A 23,669-nucleotide genomic window follows, 5' to 3' on the forward strand; every position below is an offset into this window, starting at 1 on the left:
ACACTTTGAAAACTTAGCGTACAATTCTTCCTTCCTCAATACTTCTAACACCTTTCTCAAATGTTCACCGTGTTCTTGGTCATTCTTTGAGTAAATAAGTATGTCATCAATGAAAACAATGACAAACTTGTCAAGGTATGGTCCACACACTCGGTTCATAAGGTCCATGAACACAGCTGGTGCATTAGTTAAACCAAACGGCATGACCATAAACTCGTAATGACCGTAACGTGTTCTAAAAGCAGTCTTTGGAATATCATCTTCTTTCACCCGCATTTGATGATACCCGGAACGTAAGTCAATCTTTGAATAAACAGACGAGCCTTGTAGTTGATCAAATAAGTCGTCGATTCTTGGTAGTGGGTAGCGGTTCTTGATGGTAAGTTTGTTCAACTCTCGGTAGTCGATACACAACCTGAATGTACCATCTTTCTTCTTGACAAACAAAACAGGAGCTCCCCACGGTGATGTACTTGGTCGAATGAAACCACGCTCTAAAAGTTCTTGTAATTGGCTTTGCAGTTCTTTCATCTCGTTGGGTGCGAGTCTGTAAGGAGCACGAGCTATTGGTGCAGCTCCTGGTACAAGATCTATTTGAAATTCAACGGATCGATGTGGGGGTAATCCCGGTAATTCTTTCGGAAATACATCGGGAAATTCTTTTGCAATGGGAACATCATTGATGCTCTTTTCTTCAGTTTGTACTTTCTCGACGTGTGCTAGAACAGCATAGCAACCTTTTCTTATTAGTTTTTGTGCCTTCAAATTACTAATAAGATGCAGCTTCGTGTTGCCCTTTTCTCCGTACACCATTAAGGGTTTTCCTTTTTCTCGTATAATGCGAATTGCATTTTTGTAACAAACGATCTCTGCTTTCACTTCTTTCAACCAGTCCATACCGATTATCACATCAAAACTCCCTAACTCTACTGGTATCAAATCAATCTTAAATGTTTCGCTAACCAGTTTAATTTCTCGATTCCGACATATATTATCTGCTGAAATTAATTTACCATTTGCTAATTCGAGTAAAAATTTACTATCCAAAGGCGTCAATGGACAACTTAATTTAGCACAAAAATCTCTACTCATATAGCTTCTATCCGCACCCGAATCAAATAAAACGTAAGCAGATTTATTGTCAATAAGAAACGTACCCGTAACAAGCTCCGGGTCTTCCTGTGCCTCTGCCGAATTAATATTGAAAACTCTTCCGCGGCCTTGTCCATTCGTGTTCTCCTGGTTCGGGCAATTTCTAATAATGTGGCCCGGTTTTCCACATTTATAACAAACTACATTGGCATAACTTGCTCCGACACTACTTGCTCCGCCATTACTCGTTCCGACACCATTTGTTCCTTTCGTTCTATTAACCCCTAGTACGTAGACCTCACACTTCGTCGCGCTATGACCATTTCTTTTACACTTGTTGCAAAATTTGGTGCAGAACCCCGAGTGATACTTTTCACACCTTTGGCATAGCTGCTTCTAATTGTTGTTGTTGTTGCGGTTATTATTGTTGTTGGGATGATTGTTGTAGTTGCTGTTGTTGTTGTTGTTGTTGTTGTTGTTGTTGGGCTGTTTGTTGTAGTTGCGATTGATGTTGCGATTGTTGGGATAATTGTTGCGATTATTGTTGTAATTGCTGTTGTTGTTGTATTGGTGATTCTTATCACCGTTTTCCTCCCACTTTCTTTTGACTTGCTTCACATTGGCCTCTTCAGCAGTCTGTTCTTTAATTCTTTCTTCAATCTGGTTCACTAGTTTGTGAGCCATTCTACATGCCTGTTGTATGGAGGCGGGCTCGTGTGAACTTATATCTTCTTGGATTCTTTCCTGTAATCCTTTCACAAACGCGTCGATCTTCTCTTCCTCATCTTCGAATGCTCCCGGACACAATAGGCACAATTCTGTGAATCGTCTTTCGTACGTGGCAATATCAAATCCTTGGGTTCGTAACCCTCTAAGTTCTGTCTTGAACTTATTGACCTCGGTTCTGGGACGGTACTTCTCGTTCATCAAGTGCTTGAATGCTGACCACGGTAGTGCGTACGCATCGTCTTGTCCCACTTGCTCTAGATAGGTATTCCACCATGTTAACGCAGAACCTGTGAAGGTATGTGTAGCGTACTTCACTTTGTCCTCTTCAGTACACTTACTTATGGCAAACACCGATTCGACCTTCTCGGTCCACCGTTTCAATCTGATCGGTCCTTCGGTTCCATCAAATTCCAAAGGTTTGCAGGCAGTGAATTCTTTGTAGGTGCATCCTACACGATTTCCTGTACTGCCAGATCCAAGGTTATTGTTGGTATGTAGCGCAGCCTGTACTGCGGCTATGTTTGAAGCTAGAAAAGTACGGAATTCCTCTTCATTCATATTCACGGTGTGTCGAGTAGTCGGTGCCATTTCCTTCAAAATAGTCAAATGGAACAAGTTAATCATACAGAATATCAAGAGTAGTTAATAGTATTTCGTAGCATAATATGAACTCATTTATAAAAGCTTTTTCTTCATATTAGCGTTTTATAAGTTTAAATTCGGGTAGTACCTACCCGTTAAGTTCATACTTAGTAGCTAATATACAATTCAACTACTACAATTCTATATGAAAAACTGATTATAATAATATTTCGCGTTCAAACTTTTATACAATATTTTACAAACTTACAATACAACTTATTTTACATAAAGCATGAAATATAGCACACAATAACTTTGATACAAGATAGTTGTGAAGATAATTCTAGCTAGTACACAAGTCGTTCAGCAAAGGCAATAAAGACACGTAATTCATACGTCCAGAAACAAGTCATGCATTCTGGTTTTACTAGGACTACTTCCCATCCTTGGTCTTGTGGAACATAACCGTTATGGCCGTTGATAAGACAGCGTGTTGTAACGTCGTTAAAGGGACGAGGGTTACGTAATGTCCAACAGTCCCGTAACAATCTAAAAACCTCATTTCTTACCCCAATTACCGACTCCGTCACTTGTGGGAACGTTTTGTTTAATAGTTGTAGGCCGATGTTCTTGTTCTCACTTTGGTGAGAAGCGAACATTACTAATCCGTAAGCATAACATGCTTCTTTATGTTGCATGTTAGCCGCTTTTTCTAAATCACGAAGTCCAATATTTGGATATATTGAGTCAAAATAATTTCTTAACCCATTGCGTAAAATTGCATTTGGGTTCCCCGCAATATATGCGTCAAAGTAAACACATCGTAACTTATGGATTTCCCAATGTGATATCCCCCATCTTTCGAACGAAAGCCTTTTATAAACCAAGGCATTCTTGGAACGTTCTTCGAATGTCTTACAAACTGATCTCGCCTTAAATAGTTGTGCCGAGGAATTCTGACCGACTCTAGACAAGATTTCATCAATCATGTCTCCGGGTAGGTCTCTTAAAATATTGGGTTATCTATCCATTTTGTGTTTTTATACTGTAAAATAGACAAGAGTTAGATTCATAAAAAAATACTTATTAATACAAGCAATTTTTACATATATCATAAAGCATAAGCACACTATATTACATATATTACACCACACAAATACAACTATCTTATTCCGACTCGCTCGTTTCTTCTTGTTCGGTTTTGGTTCGTTTTGCCAAGTTTCTAGGGATATATGATGTTCCCCTAATACGAGCCGTCGTTGTCCACATTGGTTTAGAAAAACCTGGTGGTTTAGAGGTTCCCGGGTCATTGTTACAACTTAAGGACTTCGGGGGTTGACGATACATATAAAGTTCATCGGGGTTGGAATTAGATTTCTCTATTTTTATGCCCTTTCCCTTATTATTTGCTTTTGCCTTTTTAAATTCAGTTGGGGTAATTTCTATAACATCATCGGAATTCTCGTCGGAATCCGATTCATCAGAGAATTGGTAATCCTCCCAATATTTTGCTTCCTTGGCGGAAACACCATTGACCATAATTAACCTTGGTCGGTTGGTTGAGGATTCTCTTTTACTTAACCGTTTTATTATTTCCCCCACCGGTTCTATTTCTTCTTCCGGTTCCGATTCTTCTTCCGGTTCCGATTCTTCTTCCGGTTCCGACTCTTCTTCCGGTTCCTCTTCGGGAACTTGTGAATCAGTCCACGAATCATTCCAATTTACATTTGACTCTTCATTATTATTAAGTGAGTCAATGGGACTTGTTCTAGAGGTATACATCTATCACATAATATCAAACACGTTAAGAGATTAATATATCACATAATATTCATATGTTAAAAATATATAGTTTCCAACAAAAATGTTAAGCAATCATTTTTAAAGAAAACACGGTCAAAGTCCAGAATGCATCCTAACAAACTCGATAAGACACACTAATGCAAATTTTCTGGTTCTCTAAGACCAACGCTCGGATACCAACTGAAATGTCCCGTTCTTATTGATTAAAAACGTTCCATATTAATTGATTTCGTTGTGAGGTTTTGACCTCTATATGAGACATTTTTCAAAGACTGCATTCATTTTAAAACAAACCATAACCTTTATTTCATCAATAAAGGTTTAAAAAGCTTTACGTAGATTATCAAATAATGATAATATAAAATATCCTGTTTACACACGACCATTACATAATGGTTTACAATACAAATATGTTACAACAAAATAAGTTTCTTGAATGCAGTTTTTAAACAATATCATACAAGCATGGACTCCAAATCTCGTCCTTATTTAAGTATGCGACAGCGGAAGCTCTTAATAATCACCTGAGAATAAACATGCTTAAAACGTCAACAAAAATGTTGGTGAGTTATAGGTTTAACCTATATATATCAAATCATAATAATAGACCACAAGATTTCATATTTCAATACACATCCCATACATAGAGATAAAAAACATTCATATGGTGAACACCTGGTAACCGACATTAACAAGATGCATATATAAGAATATCCCCATCATTCCGGGACACCCTTCGGATATGATATAAATTTCGAAGTACTAAAGCATCCGGTACTTTGGATGGGGTTTGTTAGGCCCAATAGATCTATCTTTAGGATTCGCGTCAATTAGGGTGTCTGTTCCCTAATTCTTAGATTACCAGACTTAATAAAAAGGGGCATATTCGATTTCGATAATTCAACCATAGAATTTAGTTTCACGTACTTGTGTCTATTTTGTAAATCATTTATAAAACCTGCATGTATTCTCATCCCAAAAATATTAGATTTTAAAAGTGGGACTATAACTCACTTTCACAGATTTTTACTTCGTCGGGAAGTAAGACTTGGCCACTGGTTGATTCACGAACCTATAACAATATATACATATATATCAAAGTATGTTTAAAATATATTTACAACACTTTTAATATATTTTGATGTTTTAAGTTTATTAAGTCAGCTGTCCTCGTTAGTAACCTACAACTAGTTGTCCACAGTTAGATGTACAGAAATAAATCGATAAATATTATCTTGAATCAATCCACGACCCAGTGTATACGTATCTCAGTATTGATCACAACTCAAACTATATATATTTTGGAATCAACCTCAACCCTGTATAGCTAACTCCAACATTCACATATAGAGTGTCTATGGTTGTTCCGAAATACATATAGATGTGTCGACATGATAGGTCGAAACATTGTATACGTGTCTATGGTATCTCAAGATTACATAATATACAATACAAGTTGATTAAGTTATGGTTGGAATAGATTTGTTACCAATTTTCACGTAGCTAAAATGAGAAAAATTATCCAATCTTGTTTTACCCATAACTTCTTCATTTTAAATCCGTTTTGAGTGAATCAAATTGCTATGGTTTCATATTGAACTCTATTTTATGAATCCAAATAGAAAAAGTATAGGTTTATAGTCGGAAAAATAAGTTACAAGTCGTTTTTGTAAAGGTAGTCATTTCAGTCGAAAGAACGATGTCTAGATGACCATTTTAGAAAACATACTTCCACTTTGAGTTTAACCATAATTTTTGGATATAGTTTCATGTTCATAATAAAAATCATTTTCTCAGAATAACAACTTTTAAATCAAAGTTTATCATAGTTTTTAATTAACTAACCCAAAACAGCCCGCGGTGTTACTACGACGGCGTAAATCCGGTTTTACGGTGTTTTTCGTGTCTCCAGGTTTTAAATCATTAAGTTAGCATATCATATAGATATAGAACATGTGTTTAGTTGATTTTAAAAGTCAAGTTAGAAGGATTAACTTTTGTTTGCGAACAAGTTTAGAATTAACTAAACTATGTTCTAGTGATTACAAGTTTAAACCTTCGAATAAGATAGCTTTATATGTATGAATCGAATGGTGTTATGAACATCATTACTACCTTAAGTTCCTTGGATAAACCTACTGGAAAAGAGAAAAATGGATCTAGCTTCAACGGATCCTTGGATGGCTCGAAGTTCTTGAAGCAGAATCATTTCACGAAAACAAGTTCAAGTAAGATCATCACTTGAAATAAGATTGTTATAGTTATAGAAATTGAACCAAAGTTTGAATATGATTATTACCTTATATTAGAATGATAACCTACTCTAATAAACAAAGATTTCTTGAGGTTGGATGATCACCTTACAAGATTGGAAGTGAGCTAGCAAACTTGAAAGTATTCTTGATTTTATGTAACTAGAACTTGTAGAATATATGAAGAACACTTAGAACTTGAAGATAGAACTTGAGAGAGATCAATTAGATGAAGAAAATTGAAGAATGAAAGTGTTTGTAGGTGTTTTTGGTCGTTGGTGTATGGATTAGATATAAAGGATATGTAATTTTGTTTTCATGTAAATAAGTCATGAATGATTACTCATATTTTTGTAATTTTATGAGATATTTCATGCTAGTTGCCAAATGATGGTTCCCACATGTGTTAGGTGACTCACATGGGCTGCTAAGAGCTGATCATTGGAGTGTATATACCAATAGTACATACATCTAAAAGCTGTGTATTGTACGAGTACGAATACGGGTGCATACGAGTAGAATTGTTGATGAAACTGAACGAGGATGTAATTGTAAGCATTTTTGTTAAGTAGAAGTATTTTGATAAGTGTATTGAAGTCTTTCAAAAGTGTATAAATACATATTAAAACACTACTTTTATATACATTTTAACTGAGTCGTTAAGTCATCGTTAGTCGTTACATGTAAGTGTTGTTTTGAAACCTTTAGGTTAACGATCTTGTTAAATGTTGTTAACCCAATGTTTATAATATCAAATGAGATTTTAAATTATTATATTATCATGATATTATCATGTATGAATATCTCTTAATATGATATATATATACATTAAATGTCTTTACAACGATAATCGTTACATATATGTCTCGTTTAAAAATCATTAAGTTAGTAGTCTTGTTTTTACATATGTAGTTCATTGTTAATATACTTAATGATATGTTTACTTATCATAGTATCATGTTAACTATATATATATCCATATATATGTCATCATATAGTTTTTACAAGTTTTAACGTTCGTGAATCACCGGTCAACTTGGGTGGTCAATTGTCTATATGAAACATATTTCAATTAATCAAGTCTTAACAAGTTTGATTGCTTAACATGTTGGAAACATTTAATCATGTAAATATCAATCTCAATTAATATATATAAACATGGAAAAGTTCGGGTCACTACAATTTTTTGGATATAGTTTCATGTTCATAATAAAAATCATTTTCTCAGAATAACAACTTTTAAATCAAAGTTTATCATAGTTTTTAATTAACTAACTCAAAACAGCCCGCGGTGTTACTACGACGGCGTAAATCCGGTTTTACGGTGTTTTTCGTGTTTCCAGGTTTTAAATCATTAAGATAGCATATCATATAGATATAGAACATGTGTTTAGTTGATTTTAAAAGTCAAGTTAGAAGGATTAACTTTTATTTGCGAACAAGTTTAGAATTAACTAAACTATGTTCTAGTGATTACAAGTTTAAAACTTCAAATAAGATAGCATTATATGTATGAATCGAATGATGTTATGAACATCAATACTACCTTAAGTTCCTTGGATAAACCTACTGGAAATGAGAAAAATAGATCTAGCTTCAAAGGATCCTTGGATGGCTTGAAAGTTCTTGAAGCAGAATCATGACACGAAAATAATTTCAAGTAAGATTTCCACTCGAAATAAGATTGTTATAGTTATAGAAATTGAATTAAAGTTTGAATATGATTATTACCTTGTATTAGAAAGATAACCTACTGTAAGTGACAAAGGTTTCTTGATCTTGGATGATTACTTGGAATGGATTTAGAAAACTTGGAAGTAAACTTGCAATCTTGGAAGTATTCTTGATTTTATGAAACTAGAACTTTTGGAATTTATGAAGAACACTTAGAACTTGAAGATAGAACTTGAGAGAGATCAATTAGATGAAGAAAATTGAAGAATGAAAGTGTTTGTAGGTGTTTTTGGTCGTTGGTGTATGGATTAGATATAAAGGATATGTAATTTTGTTTTCATGTAAATAAGTCATGAATGATTACTCATATTTTTGTAATTTTATGAGATATTTCATGCTTGTTACCAAATGATGGTTCCCACATGTGTTAGGTGACTCACATGGGCTGCTAAGAGCTGATCATTGGAGTGTATATACCAATAGTACATACATCTAAAAGCTGTGTATTGTACGAGTACGAATACGGGTGCATACGAGTAGAATTGTTGATGAAACTGAACGAGGATGTAATTGTAAGCATTTTTGTTAAGTAGAAGTATTTTGATAAGTGTCTTGAAGTCTTTCAAAATTGTATGAATACATATTAAAACACTACATGTATATACATTTTAACTGAGTCGTTAAGTCATCGTTAGTCGTTACATGTAAATGTTGTTTTGAAACCTTTAGGTTAACGATCTTGTTGAATGTTGTTAACCCATTATTTATTATAACAAATGAGATGTTAAATTGTTATATTATCATGATATTATGATATATAATATATCTTAGTATGATATATATACAGTTAAATGTCGTTACAACGATAATCGTTACATATATGTCTCGTTTCGAAATCATTAAGTTAATAGTGTTATTTTTACATATGTATTTCATTGTTAATACACTTAATAATATATTTACTTATCATTTAACATAATTAACCAAGAGTATCAATATCTTAATATGATTCATATGTACCTAGTAAGACGTTGTTATAACGATAATCGTTATATATATCGTTTTCGAGTTTCTTAAATTAATAGTCTCATTTTTATATATATAACTCATTGTTAAAATACCTAATGAGATACATACTTATAATAAAATCATGTTAACTATATATATAACCATATATATGTCATCGTATAGTTTTTACAAGTTTTAACGTTCGTGAATCACCGGTCAACTTGGGTGGTCACTTGTCTATATGAAACCTATTTCAATTAATCAAGTCTTAACAAGTTTGATTGCTTAACATGTTGGAAACACTTAATCATGTAAATAACAATTTCATTTAATATATATATAAACATGGAAAAGTTCGGGTCACTACAGTTCTAGATATTTATAAAAGTTATATACGTTTTAATAATAAAGTTCTTTTTAAACTGAAAACGTTTTTGTACGTTTCAAACTAAATCAAATAAATATAATAATTTTGTTTTCCAAAACCAAATATATTTTTAAGAATCATTTTGTTTAAAGGTTAAAATAATGGAAATCGTTATATCATAAAATGTTTTAGAAAAGTAGAATCATATATATTCATAATAGGTTTCAAGTTTTTAAATTACAGTTTGTTGGTGAAGCATGGGATAAAGTTCAGAGGTTAAATAAACGTATGAAATCATCTTAATGAAAAATGTCGAGTTACTTAACTTGTCGATATCCAACATCTGAGTTATTTACACTTCACGTTCTTACTTATAAATCACTTTACCATTTTCCGAATGTTGTCAAAAAGAATAGATTTCTTAAATCACAGTGGACCTCATAACATAGACCCGTAATGATATCATAATGTATCTGATAAATCAATCATTTGATATTATCATCTAATTCCATCGATAAATATATTGAAACAAATACGTTCATGTAAAGTATTATACGTTTAATACTTTATTAATATTCTCAAGTTATAATATATATATACATATATATACATATTTATTTATATATAACGGTTCGTGAATCGTCAGAATTTGGTCGAGGTTATAATGAATATATGAACACAATTTAAAATTCTTGAGATTTAACTTAACAAACTTTGCTTATCGTGTTGGAATAATATAAAGATAAAGTTTAAATTTGGTTGGAAATTTCCGGGTTATCACACAAAATAATCATCAAACATCCCATCCTTCATCATAATCTTATTGCATTCAATCCGTGATTAATTAACATCATTAATTAGGGATTGATCAATTGGCGCCATCCGTAGGACACGTTTTACGAATTAAACTGAAAATTTTTTGTTTTATGCTGGTTAAAGCAATTAATTTGACGGTTTAATTTCAATCGTGTTTTGTTGTGATGATTTGTAGGTGCATACATCTAAAATCGGCGGTGAATTGCTTGATTGCTTAGAATTATGAGTAATATTGGAAATGATAGTGATGCAGTGGTCGCTGTGCGAGCGAACGCCCAAAAAAGAGGAAAAAAGCGAAAGTCCGCTAAAATGTATCATAATTGGCAATTTGCGCCAATTAGTTTCCCGAAAATGCAGAGCGATGATTTTTCTGAAATGCCGATAATGATATCGTGCAAAATCGTAGAAGCTGATATCACAGTCATGAAAGTCCATGTCGACAATGGCAGTAGCGTTGATGTTATTTACGAACAATGCTTCGCTCAAGTGCCATAAAATATTAAAACAAACCTGCAAACAACTGCAGTTTCACTAACCGGTTTTGCAGGGGAATCTGCATTACCTATAGGTGTTTTGTCATTAAACATTGAGTTAGCCGATGCTAATGATGACACTTTGGTGCGACAAGCGCGATTAGATTTTTATGTTATGCGAGCCTCTTCTCGCTATAACATGCTGCTGGGAAGAACCGCTATAAGTAAATATGGTATTGTCCGGTCTACAATTCATGGCATGATTAAGTTTCCAACATATAAGGGCGTTACCATAGTATGTTCAACGAGTATTATGCCTATTTGTGCGGCTGTTAAAGTAAAAACCACAGGGCAGGAACCTGTTGATGGTGCAGATGCTATGGAAATAATTAATCCCGCATATCCAGAACAGAAAATCAAAGTAGGATGTAATGTTAGTGCGGATACTAGAAAACAAATTGTGCAATTACTTGTCCAATATATAGATGTTTTTGCCTGGTGCGAAAATGATATGACTGGTGTTCCGCGTCATATTGTGGAACACAGGCTTAATGTGAATCCAGCTCTAAAACCTGTAGCGCAAAAGCGAAGGGGTATGGCCCCAGACCGCGTAAAATGGTTGTGTGAAGAAGTAACAAAATTGGTGAGAGCTGGAATTTTGCGCGAAGTCCAATACCAATCATGGATTGCAAATCCAGTATTGGTGAAGAAGCCTGATGGTTCTTGGAGAATGTGTATTGATTACAAAGATTTGAACAAAGCATGCCCGAAGGATAACTATCCGCTTCCAGAAATTGATCTGAAAGTGGAATCTTTACATGCATTTCCATATAAATGTTTTTTGGACGCGGCAAGAGGTTATCATCAGATTCCTATGGCGCAAGAAGACGCAGATAAAACCGCATTTCATACGGGCAAAGGCATATATTGTTATATCATGATGCCTTTCGGTTTAATCAATGCGGGCGCGACATATCAACGGTTGATTGATACCGCGTTTGATAAACAAATAGGGCGTAATCTTGAAGCTTATGTAGATGATTTAGTCATCAAAAGCACGACGCAAGAGCGAATCATTGAAGATATGCGCGAAACATTTGATAGACTGCGAAAAATAAACATGAAGCTTAATCTGCTAAAATGTAGTTTCGGTGAAACGGAAGGGAAATTTTTGGGATATCTTGTTACAGAACAAGGTATTCAAGCTAATACAAAAAATATTGCGGCTATAGAAAATATGACCGCGCCGAAAACGGTCAAAGAAGTGCAAAGTTTGACGGGAAAGCTAGCCGCATTAACGCGTTTCTTGTCTAAAGCCGCGGAAAGGCAGTTGCCATTTTTCAAAACCTTAAAAGGTTGCTTAAAGCAAAAGAATTTTGTGTGGTCCAGTGAAGCAGAATCCGCGTTTCAGGAGATGAAAAAGTTGTTAAAAACTTTGCCTACACTAACGGCGCCGGTTCATGGCGAAACTCTTTATCTTTATATCTCGGTAGCAAACGAAGCTTTTGGCTCAGTTTTGATCACGGAAAGGAACAAAATACAAAAGCCAGTGTATTTTGTTAGTAAAGCCCTTTACGGGGAGTGAAATAAACTATGCGCCGATTCAAAAGTTTGTCTATGCACTCATTTTAACAACGCGAAGGCTACGAATATATTTCCAAGGACATCCCGTGCATGTATTAACTAATCTACCAGTCAGGCAAGTCTTAACAAAGCCAGAGATATCTGGTAGACTCGCACTATGGGCGGTAGAATTAGGTGCTTATCAAATATCTTACCTTTCGCGTAGCGCTGAAAAAGGGCAAGTTATGGCGGATTATCTCGCTGAACTATCTGGAGAGTTGGAGGTGATTAATGAGCGAACCGCACTAAAACCTGAACACGGTGAAACTTGGGATTTATTTACTGATGGTGCTTCGTGTGCAGAAGGTGCAGGTGCGGGATTAGTTTTAGCAAGTTTAAGTGGTGAAGAGCATACTTATGCTCTGCGGTTTAATTTTGATGTAACAAACAATGAGGCAGAGTACGAGGCATTGCTTGCAGGTTTAAATATTGCGCGGAAAATGAATATTGTTAAGTTGCGTGCATTTACGGATTCACAGCTAGTAGCGAATCAGTTTAACGGATCTTTTGACGCGCATGATCCCTCTATGCAGAAATACTTGCAGTTGTTGAAAGAAATGGCAGCGCGATTTGAGCATTTCGAACTCGCGCAAGTGCCAAGAAGCCAAAACAAAAAAGCGGATGCGTTGAGCAAATTGGCTGCTTTAACGTTCTCGCACTTTCAAAAACAAGTATGGGTTGAGGAATTACCAAACAAATCAATAGATAGTGACTTAATGGTTGCATCTGTTACAGAAGAACAGCAAAATTGGATGGACCCAATTCTACAATATATCCGCAGTGATATTCTGCCAGGTGATGGTCGCGAAGCCCGCTTAATAAGAGAGCGAGCACCAGTGTATATCATCCAAGATGATATTTTATATCGCAAATCATACTGTGGACCAATGATGCGATGTGTTGGCCCAATTGAGGCAGAAATGGTTGTTGAAGAAGTACATAATGGTACTTGTGCACTGCATTCAGGCTACAAAACTATCGCAGCAAAAATTATGCGAATGGGATACTTTTGGCCATCCCTATACCGTGATGTAGCGAAAATTGTTAAACACTGTAAAAGTTGCCAAAGGCATGCTGTCACGACCCGGAAAATTTCGACTAATTTTAAACCAAACTCTCGATACGATTTAATATTTTATACGATAAGCAAAGTCTGTAAGATTAAGTCTCAAAAAGTTTGAACTATTTCATATATTCAATTGACCTTCGACTGTTCTCGACGATTCACGAACTATTACTTGTAAATAAATGTGCATACATATGAATATAAATATATGTATATATAATAAAATAATAATATGCGATATAATTAAATTATTATTAAGATAAATTTATATTTACACATAGAGACTATATTAAATATAGTTATTTAATTATTGTAATATTCGTTGGACGTTTCGATTATTATTTAGAAAAGTTAAATTAAAACTTATGTAATCTTAAAATAAATGAAAGCTCATTAATAGACTACGTAAACTTCAGACTAGATGAAAATACAATTACTATCTTATCTTGAATTTTAATTAATTTGTATATTTTAGTTGGGATTGAGCTCGAATGACAGATTAATTTTTATGATCGACATGAAATGAGTTTAAACTCGAAATTATGAGAAGTTGAAATTAAACGTTGGTTCATAATTAAGTTTGCTAAAAATATAATTAAATACCCTGAGTTAAGTTTTAATACTCCATACAGATTACTTGGAATTAAAAACTAATAATGGATGAACCTTTTTGACTAGGGTTCAATCAGCTAATGACTAGAATAGATAAATGAACTTAATTTAAAAATATGAAATTTTTCTAAAACACTTTCATCCGTAACTGTTTAGCAAAGGAGCACGAAATAATACCACTAATATTAGATTATCAAATGTCGGTAATAAAAATCCAAAGTTATGACTGCCATACTATTTAATCACGGATATTTTACTGTCTATTTCTTAAATCCATTAGCCCTTTCTTAATTTAACTTTACAGCTAAAAGACTATGACAACTTTCTGGTTTATTGTTTTCATTCGTTCCACTATCTATTTAAGATCATATATATATATATACAATACACATACATAATGCATATTATTGAATCATCCAAGAGTCAATTTGTGAGGTTTCTAGTTTCCATTTCAAGCATATTTCTTCTATTCTTTATATTACTAGATTATATATACACACACACATATATATATATATATATATATATATATATATATATATATATATATATATATATATATATATATATATATATATATATATATATATATATATATATATATATATATATATATATATATAATGGAGATTACAATTTATTAACCAACTCATCACCATTCTTTACTTCTATTTCTTTTACGATCATCAACACCCACCGGCTGTAGTGACCCGAACTTTTCCATGTTTATATATATTAATTGAGATTGATATTTACATGATTAAATGTTTCCAACATGTTAAGCAATCAAACTTGTTAAGACTTGATTAATTGAAATATGTTTCATATAGACAATTGACCACCCAAGATGACCGGTGATTCACGAACGTTAAAACTTGTAAAAACTATATGATGACATATATATGGATATATATATAGTTAACATGATACTATGATAAGTAAACATATCATTAAGTATATTAACAATGAACTACATATGTAAAAACAAGACTACTAACTTAATGATTTTTAAACGAGACACATATGTAACGATTATCGTTGTAAAGACATTTAATGTATATATATCATATTAAGAGATATTCATACATGATAATATCATGATAATATAATAATTTAAAATCTCATTTGATATTATAAACATTGGGTTAACAACATTTAACAAGATCGTTAACCTAAAGGTTTCAAAACAACACTTACATGTAACGACTAACGATGACTTAACGACTCAGTTAAAATGTATATACATGTAGTGTTTTAATATGTATTTATACACTTTTGAAAGACTTCAATACACTTATCAAAATACTTCTACTTAAGTGTATGTATTTATACATATTAAAAGTCTTTCAAAATACATGTATGTTTTAATATGTATTGAAGTCTTTCAAAAGTGTATAAATACATATTAAAACACTACATGTATATACATTTTAACTGAGTCGTTAAGTCATCGTTAGTCGTTACATGTAAGTGTTGTTTTGAAACCTTTAGGTTAACGATCTTGTTAAATGTTGTTAACCAATGTTTATAATATCAAATGAGATTTTAAATTATTATATTATCATGATATTATCATGTATGAATATCTCTTAATATGATATATATACATTAAATGTCTTTACAACGATAATCGTTACATATATGTCTCGTTTAAAAATCATTAAGTTAGTAGTCTTGTTTTTACATATGTAGTTCATTGTCAATATACTTAATGATATGTTTACTTATCATAGTATCATGTTAACTATATATATATATATATCCATATATATGTCATCATATAGTTTTTACAAGTTTTAACGTTCGTGAATCACCGGTCAACTTGGGTGGTCAATTGTCTATATGAAACATATTTCAATTAATCAAGTCTTAACAAGTTTGATTGCTTAACATGTTGGAAACATTTAATCATGTAAATATCAATCTCAATTAATATATATAAACATGGAAAAGTTCGGGACACTACAGTACCTACCTGTTAAATAAATTTCGTCCCGAAATTTTAAGCTGTTGAAGGTGTTGACGAATCTTCTGGAAATAGATGCGGGTATTTCTTCTTCATATGATCCTCACGCTCCTAGGTGAACTCGGGTCCTCTACGAGCATTCCATCGAACCTTAACAATTGGTATCTTGTTTTGCTTAAGTCTTTTAACCTCACGATCCATTATTTCGACGGGTTCTTCGATGAATTGAAGTTTTTCGTTGATTTGGATTTCATCTAACGGAATAATGAGATCTTCTTTAGCAAAACATTTCTTCAAATTCGAGACGTGGAAAGTGTTATGTGCAGTCGCGAGTTTTTGAGGTAACTCAAGTCGGTAAGCTACTGGTCTGACACGATCAATAATCTTGAATGGTCCAATATACCTTGGATTTAATTTCCCTCGTTTACCAAATCGAACAACGCCTTTCCAAGGTGCAACTTTAAGCATGACCGTCTCTCCAATTTCAAATTCTATATCTTTTCTTTTAATGTCAGCGTAGCTCTTTTGTCGACTTTGGGCGGTTTTCAACCATTGTTGAATTTAGATGATCTTCTCGGTAGTTTCTTGTATAATCTCCGGACCCGTAATCTGTCTATCCCCCACTTCACTCCAACAAATAGGAGACCTGAACTTTCTACCATAAAGTACTTCAAACGGCGCCATCTCAATGCTTGAATGGTAGCTGTTGTTGTAGGAAAATTCTGCTACCGGTCGATGTCGATCCCAACTGTTTCCGAAATCAATAACACATGCTCGTAGCATGTCTTCAAGCGTTTGTATCGTTCTTTCACTCTGCCCATCAGTTTGTGGATGATAGGCAGTACTCATGTCTAGACGTGTTCCTAATGCTTGCTGTAGCGTCTGCCAGAATCTTGAAATAAATCGGCCATCCCTATCAGAGATAATAGAGATTGGTATTCCATGTCTGGAGACGACTTCCTTCAAATACAGTCGTGCTAACTTCTCCATCTTGTCATCTTCTCTTATTGGCAGGAAATGTGCTGATTTGGTGAGACGATCAACTATTACCCAAATAGTATCAAAACCACTTGCAGTCCTTGGCAATTTAGTGATGAAATCCATGGTAATGTTTTCCCATTTCCATTCCGGGATTTCGGGTTGTTGAAGTAGACCTGATGGTTTCTGATGCTCAGCTTTGACCTTAGAACAAGTCAAACATTCTCCTACGTATTTAGCAACATTGGCTTTCATACCCGGCCACCAAAAATGTTTCTTGAGATCCTTGTACATCTTCCCTGTTCCAGGATGTATTGAGTATCTGGTTTTATGAGCTTCTCTAAGTACCATTTCTCTCATATCTCCAAATTTTGGTACCCAAATCCTTTCAGCCCTATACCGGGTTCCATCTTCCCGAATATTAAGATGCTTCTCCGATCCTTTGGGTATTTCATCCTTTAAATTTCCCTCTTTTAAAACTCCTTGTTGCGCCTCCTTTATTTGAGTAGTAAGGTTATTATGAATCATTATATTCATAGATTTTACTCGAATGGGTTCTCTGTCCTTCCTACTCAAGGCATCGGCTACCACATTTGCCTTCCCCGGGTGGTAACGAATCTTAAAGTCGTAATCATTCAATAATTCAATCCACCTACGCTGCCTCATATTCAGTTGTTTCTGATTAAATATGTGTTGAAGACTTTTGTGGTCGGTATATATAATACTTTTGACCCCATATAAGTAGTGCCTCCAAGTCTTTAATGCAAAAACAACCGCGCCTAATTCCAAATCATGCGTCATATAATTTTGTTCGTGAATCTTCAATTGTCTAGACGCATAAGCAATCACCTTCGTTCGTTGCATTAATACACAACCGAGACCTTGCTTTGATGCGTCACAATAAATCACAAAATCATCATTCCCTTCAGGCAATGACAATATAGGTGCCGTAGTTAGCTTTTTCTTCAATAACTGAAACGCTTTCTCTTGTTCATCATTCCATTCAAATTTCTTCCCTTTATGCGTTAATGCAGTCAAGGGTTTTGCTATTCTGGAAAAGTCTTGGATGAACCTTCTGTAGTAACCAGCTAGTCCTAAAAACTGGCGTATGTGTTTCGGAGTTTTTGGGGTTTCCCACTTTTCAACAGTTTCTATCTTTGTCGGATCCACCTTAATACCTTCTTTGTTCACTATGTGACCGAGGAATTGAACTTCTTCCAACCAAAATGCACACTTTGAAAACTTAGCGTACAATTCTTCCTTCCTCAATACTTCTAACACCTTTCTCAAATATTCACCGTGTTCTTGGTCATTCTTTGAGTAAATAAGTATGTCATCAATGAAAACAATAACAAACTTGTCAAGGTATGGTCCACACACTCGGTTCATAAGGTCCATGAACACAGCTGGTGCATTAGTTAAACCAAACGGCATGACCATAAACTCGTAATGACCGTAACGTGTTCTGAAAGCAGTCTTTGGAATATCATCTTCTTTCACCCGCATTTGATGATACCCGGAACGTAGGTCAATCTTTGAATAAACAGACGAGCCTTGTATTTGATCAAATAAGTCGTCGATTCTCGGTAGTGGGTAGCGGTTCTTGATGGTAAGTTTGTTCAACTCTCGGTAGTCGATACACAACCTGAATGTACCATCTTTCTTCTTGACAAACAAAACAGGAGCTCCCCACGGTGATGTGCTTGGTCGAATGAAATCACGCTCTAAAAGTTCTTGTAATTGGCTTTGTAGTTCTTTCATCTCGCTGGGTGCGAGTCTGTAAGGAGCACGAGCTATTGGTGCAGCTCCTGTTACAAGATCTATTTGAAATTCAACGGATCGATGTGGGGGTAATCCCGGTAATTCTTTCGGAAATACATCGGGAAATTCTTTTGCAATGGGAACATCATTGATGCTCTTTTCTTCAGTTTGTACTTTCTCGACGTGTGCTAGAATAGCATAGCAACCTTTTCTTATTAGTTTTTGTGCCTTCAAATTACTAATAAGATGTAGCTTCGTGTTGCCCTTTTCTCCGTACACCATTAAGGGTTTTCCTTTTTCTCGTATAATGCGAATTGCATTTTTGTAACAAACGATCTCTGCTTTCACTTCTTTCAACCAGTCCATACCGATTATCACATCAAAACTCCCTAACTCTACTGGTATCAAATCAATCTTAAATGTTTCGCTAACCAGTTTAATTTCTCGATTCCGACATATATTATCTGCTGAAATTAATTTACCATTTGCTAATTCGAGTAAAAATTTACTATCCAAAGGCGTCAATGGACAACTTAATTTAGCACAAAAATCTCTACTCATATAGCTTCTATCCTCACCCGAATCAAATAAAACGTAAGCAGATTTATTGTTAATAAGAAACGTACCCGTAACAAGCTTCGGGTCTTCCTGTGCCTCTGCCGCATTAATATTGAAAACTCTTCTGCGGCCTTGTCCATTCGTGTTCTCCTGGTTCGGGAAATTTCTAATAATGTGGCCCGGTTTTCCACATTTATAACAAACTACATTGGCATAACTTGCTCTGACACTACTTGCTCCGCCATTACTCGTTCCGACACCATTTGTTCCTTTCTTTCTATTAACCCCTGGTTCATAGACCTCACACTTCACCGCGCTATGACCATTTCTTTTACACTTGTTGCAAAATTTGGTGCAGAACCCCGAGTGATACTTTTCACACCTTTGGCATAGCTGCTTCTGATTGTTGTTGTTGTTGCGGTAATTATTGTTGTTGGGATGATTGTTGTAGTTGCTGTTGTTGTTGTTGTTGTTGTTGGGCCGTTTGTTATAGTTGCGATTGATGTTGCGATTGTTGGGATAATTGTTGCGATTATTGTTGTAATTGCTGTTGTTGTTGTATTGGTGATTCTTATCACCGTTTTCATCCCACTTTCTTTTGACTTGCTTCACATTGGCCTCTTCAGCAGTCTGTTCTTTAATTCTTTCTTCAATCTGGTTCACTAGTTTGTGAGCCATTCTACATACCTGTTGTATGGAGGCGGGCTCGTGTGAACTTATATCTTCTTGGATTCTTTCCGGTAATCCTTTCACAAATGCGTCGATCTTCTCTTCCTCATCTTCGAATGCTCCCGGACACAATAGGCACAATTCTGTGAATCGTCTTTCGTACGTGGTAATATCAAATCCTTGGGTTCGTAACCCTCTAAGTTCTGTCTTGAGCTTATTGACCTCGGTTCTGGGATGGTACTTTTCGTTCATCAAGTGCTTGAATGCTGACCACGGTAGTGCGTACGCATCGTCTTGTCCCACTTGCTCTAGATTGGTATTCCACCATGTTAACGCAGAACCTGTGAAGGTATGCGTAGCGTACTTCACTTTGTCCTCTTTAGTACACTTAATTATGGCAAACACCGCTTCGACCTTCTCGGTCCACCGTTTCAATCCAATCGGTCCTTCGGTTCTATCAAATTCCAAAGGTTTGCAGGCAGTGAATTCTTTGTAGGTGCATCCTACACAATTTCCTGTACTGCTAGATCCAAGGTTATTGTTGGTATGTAGCGCAGCCTGTACTGCGGCTATGTTTGAAGCTAGAAAAGTACGGAATTCCTCTTCATTCATATTCAAGGTGTGTCGAGTAGTCGGTGCCATTTCCTTCAAAATAGTCAAATGGAACAAGTTAATCATACAGAATATTAAGAGTAGTTAATAGTATTTCGTAGCATAATATGAACTCATTTATAAAAGTTTTTTCTTCATATTAGCGTTTTATAAGTTTAAATTCGGGTAGTACCTACCCGTTAAGTTCATACTTAGTAGCTAATATATAATTCAACTACTACAATTCTATATGAAAAACTGATTATAATAATATTTCGCGTTCAAACTTTTACACAATATTTTACAAACTTACAATACCGCTTATTTTACATATAGCATGAAATATAGCACACAATAAATTTGATACAAGATGGTTGTGAAGATAATTCTAGCTAGTACACAAGTCATTCAGCAAAGGCAATAAAGACACGTAATTCATACGTCCAGAAACAAGTCATGCATTCTGGTTTTACTAGGATTACTTCCCATCCTTGGTCTTGTGGAACATAACCGTTATGGCCGTTGATAAGACAGCGTGTAGTAACGTCGTCAAAGGGACGAGGGTTACGTAATGTCCAACAGTCCCGTAACAATCTAAAAACCTCATTTCTTACCCTAATTACCGACTCCATCACTTGTGGGAACATTTTGTTTAATAGTTGTAGCCCGATGTTCTTGTTCTCACTTTGGTGAGAAGCGAACATTACTAATCCGTAAGCATAACATGCTTCTTTATGTTGCATGTTAGCCGCTTTTTCTAAATCACGAAGTCCAATATTTGGATATATTGAGTCAAAATAATTTCTTAACCCATTGCGTAAAATTGCATTTGGGTTCCCCGCAATATATGCGTCAAAGTAAACACATCGTAACTTATGGATTTCCCAATGTGATATCCCCCATCTTTCGAACGAAAGCCTTTTATAAACCAAGGCATTCTTGGAACGTTCTTCGAATGTCTTACAAACTGATCTCGCCTTAAATAGTTGTGCCAAAGAATTCTGACCGACTCTAGACAAGATTTCATCAATCATGTTGAAATGTCCCGTTCTTATTGATTAAAAATGTTCCATATTAATTGATTTCGTTGCGAGGTTTTGACCTATATATGAGACGTTTTTCAAAGACTGCATTCAGTTTTAAAACAAACCATAACCTTTATTTCATAAATAAAGGTTTATAAAGCTTTACGTAGATTATCAAATAATGATAATCTAAAATATCCTGTTTACACACGACGATTACATAATGGTTTACAATACAAATATGTTACAACAAAATAAGTTTCTTGAATGCAGTTTTTACACAATATCATACAAGCATGGACTCCAAATCTCGTCCTTATTTAAGTATGCGACAGCGGAAGCTCTTAATAATCACCTGAGAATAAACATGCTTAAAACGTCAACAAAAATGTTGGTGAGTTATAGGTTTAACCTATATATATCAAATCATAATAATAGACCACAAGATTTCATATTTCAATACACATCCCATACATAGAGATAAAAATCATTCATATGGTGAACACCTGGTAACCGACATTAACAAGATGCATATATAAGAATATCCCCATCATTCCGGGACACCCTTCGGATATGATATAAATTTCGAAGTACTAAAGCATCCGGTACTTTGGATGGGGTTTGTTAGGCCCAATAGATCTATCTTTAGGATTCGCATCAATTAGGGTGTCTGTTCCCTAATTCTTAGATTACCAGACTTAATAAAAAGCGGCATATTCGATTTCGATAATTCAACCATAGAATGTAGTTTCACGTACTTGTGTCTATTTTGTAAATCATTTATAAAACCTGCCTGTATTCTCATCCCAAAATATTAGATTTTAAAAGTGGGACTATAACTCACTTTCACAGATTTTTACTTCGTCGAGAAGTAAGACTTGGCCACTGTTGATTCACGAACCTATAACAATATATACATATATATTAAAGTATGTTCAAAATATATTTACAACACTTTTAATATATTTTGATGTTTTAAGTTTATTAAGTCAGCTGTCCTCGTTAGTAACCTACAACTAGTTGTCCACAGTTAGATGTACAGAAATAAATCGATAAATATTATCTTGAATCAATCCACGACCCAATGTATACGTATCTCAGTATTGATCACAACTCAAACTATATATATTTTGGAATCAACCTCAACCCTGTATAGCTAACTCCAACATTCACATATAGAGTGTCTATGGTTGTTCCGAAATATATATAGATGTGTCGACATGATAGGTCGAAACATTGTATACGTGTCTATGGTATCTCAAGATTACATAATATACAATACAAGTTGATTAAGTTATGGTTGGAATAGATTTGTTACCAATTTTCACGTAGCTAAAATGAGAAAAATTATCCAATCTTGTTTTACCCATAACTTCTTCATTTTAAATCCGTTTTGAGTGAATCAAATTGCTATGGTTTCATATTGAACTCTATTTTATGAATCTATACAGAAAAAGTATAGGTTTATAGTCGGAAAAATAAGTTACAAGTCGTTTTTGTAAAGGTAGTCATTTCAGTCGAAAGAACGACGTCTAGATGACCATTTTAGAAAACATACTTCCACTTTGAGTTTAACCATAATTTTTGGATATAGTTTCATGTTCATAATAAAAATCATTTTCTCAGAATAACAACTTTTAAATCAAAGTTTATCATAGTTTTTAATTAACTAACCCAAAACAGCCCGCGGTGTTACTACGACGGCGTAAATCCGGTTTTACGGTGTTTTTCGTGTTTCCAGGTTTTAAATCATTAAGTTAGCATATCATATAGATATAGAACATGTGTTTAGTTAATTTTAAAAGTCAAGTTAGAAGGATTAACTTTTGTTTGCAAACAAGTTTAGAATTAACTAAACTATGTTCTAGTGATTACGAGTTTAAACCTTCGAATAAGATAGTTTTATATATATGAATCGAATGATGTTATGAACATCATTACTACCTCAAGTTTAGTAGATAAACCTACTGGAAGTGACAAGAAATGATCTAGCTTCAAAGGATCTTGGATGGCTTGAAAGTTCT

The sequence above is a fragment of the Rutidosis leptorrhynchoides genome, chromosome 10 (genome assembly GCF_046630445.1).
Source record: "Rutidosis leptorrhynchoides isolate AG116_Rl617_1_P2 chromosome 10, CSIRO_AGI_Rlap_v1, whole genome shotgun sequence".
NCBI lineage: Eukaryota > Viridiplantae > Streptophyta > Magnoliopsida > Asterales > Asteraceae > Rutidosis > Rutidosis leptorrhynchoides.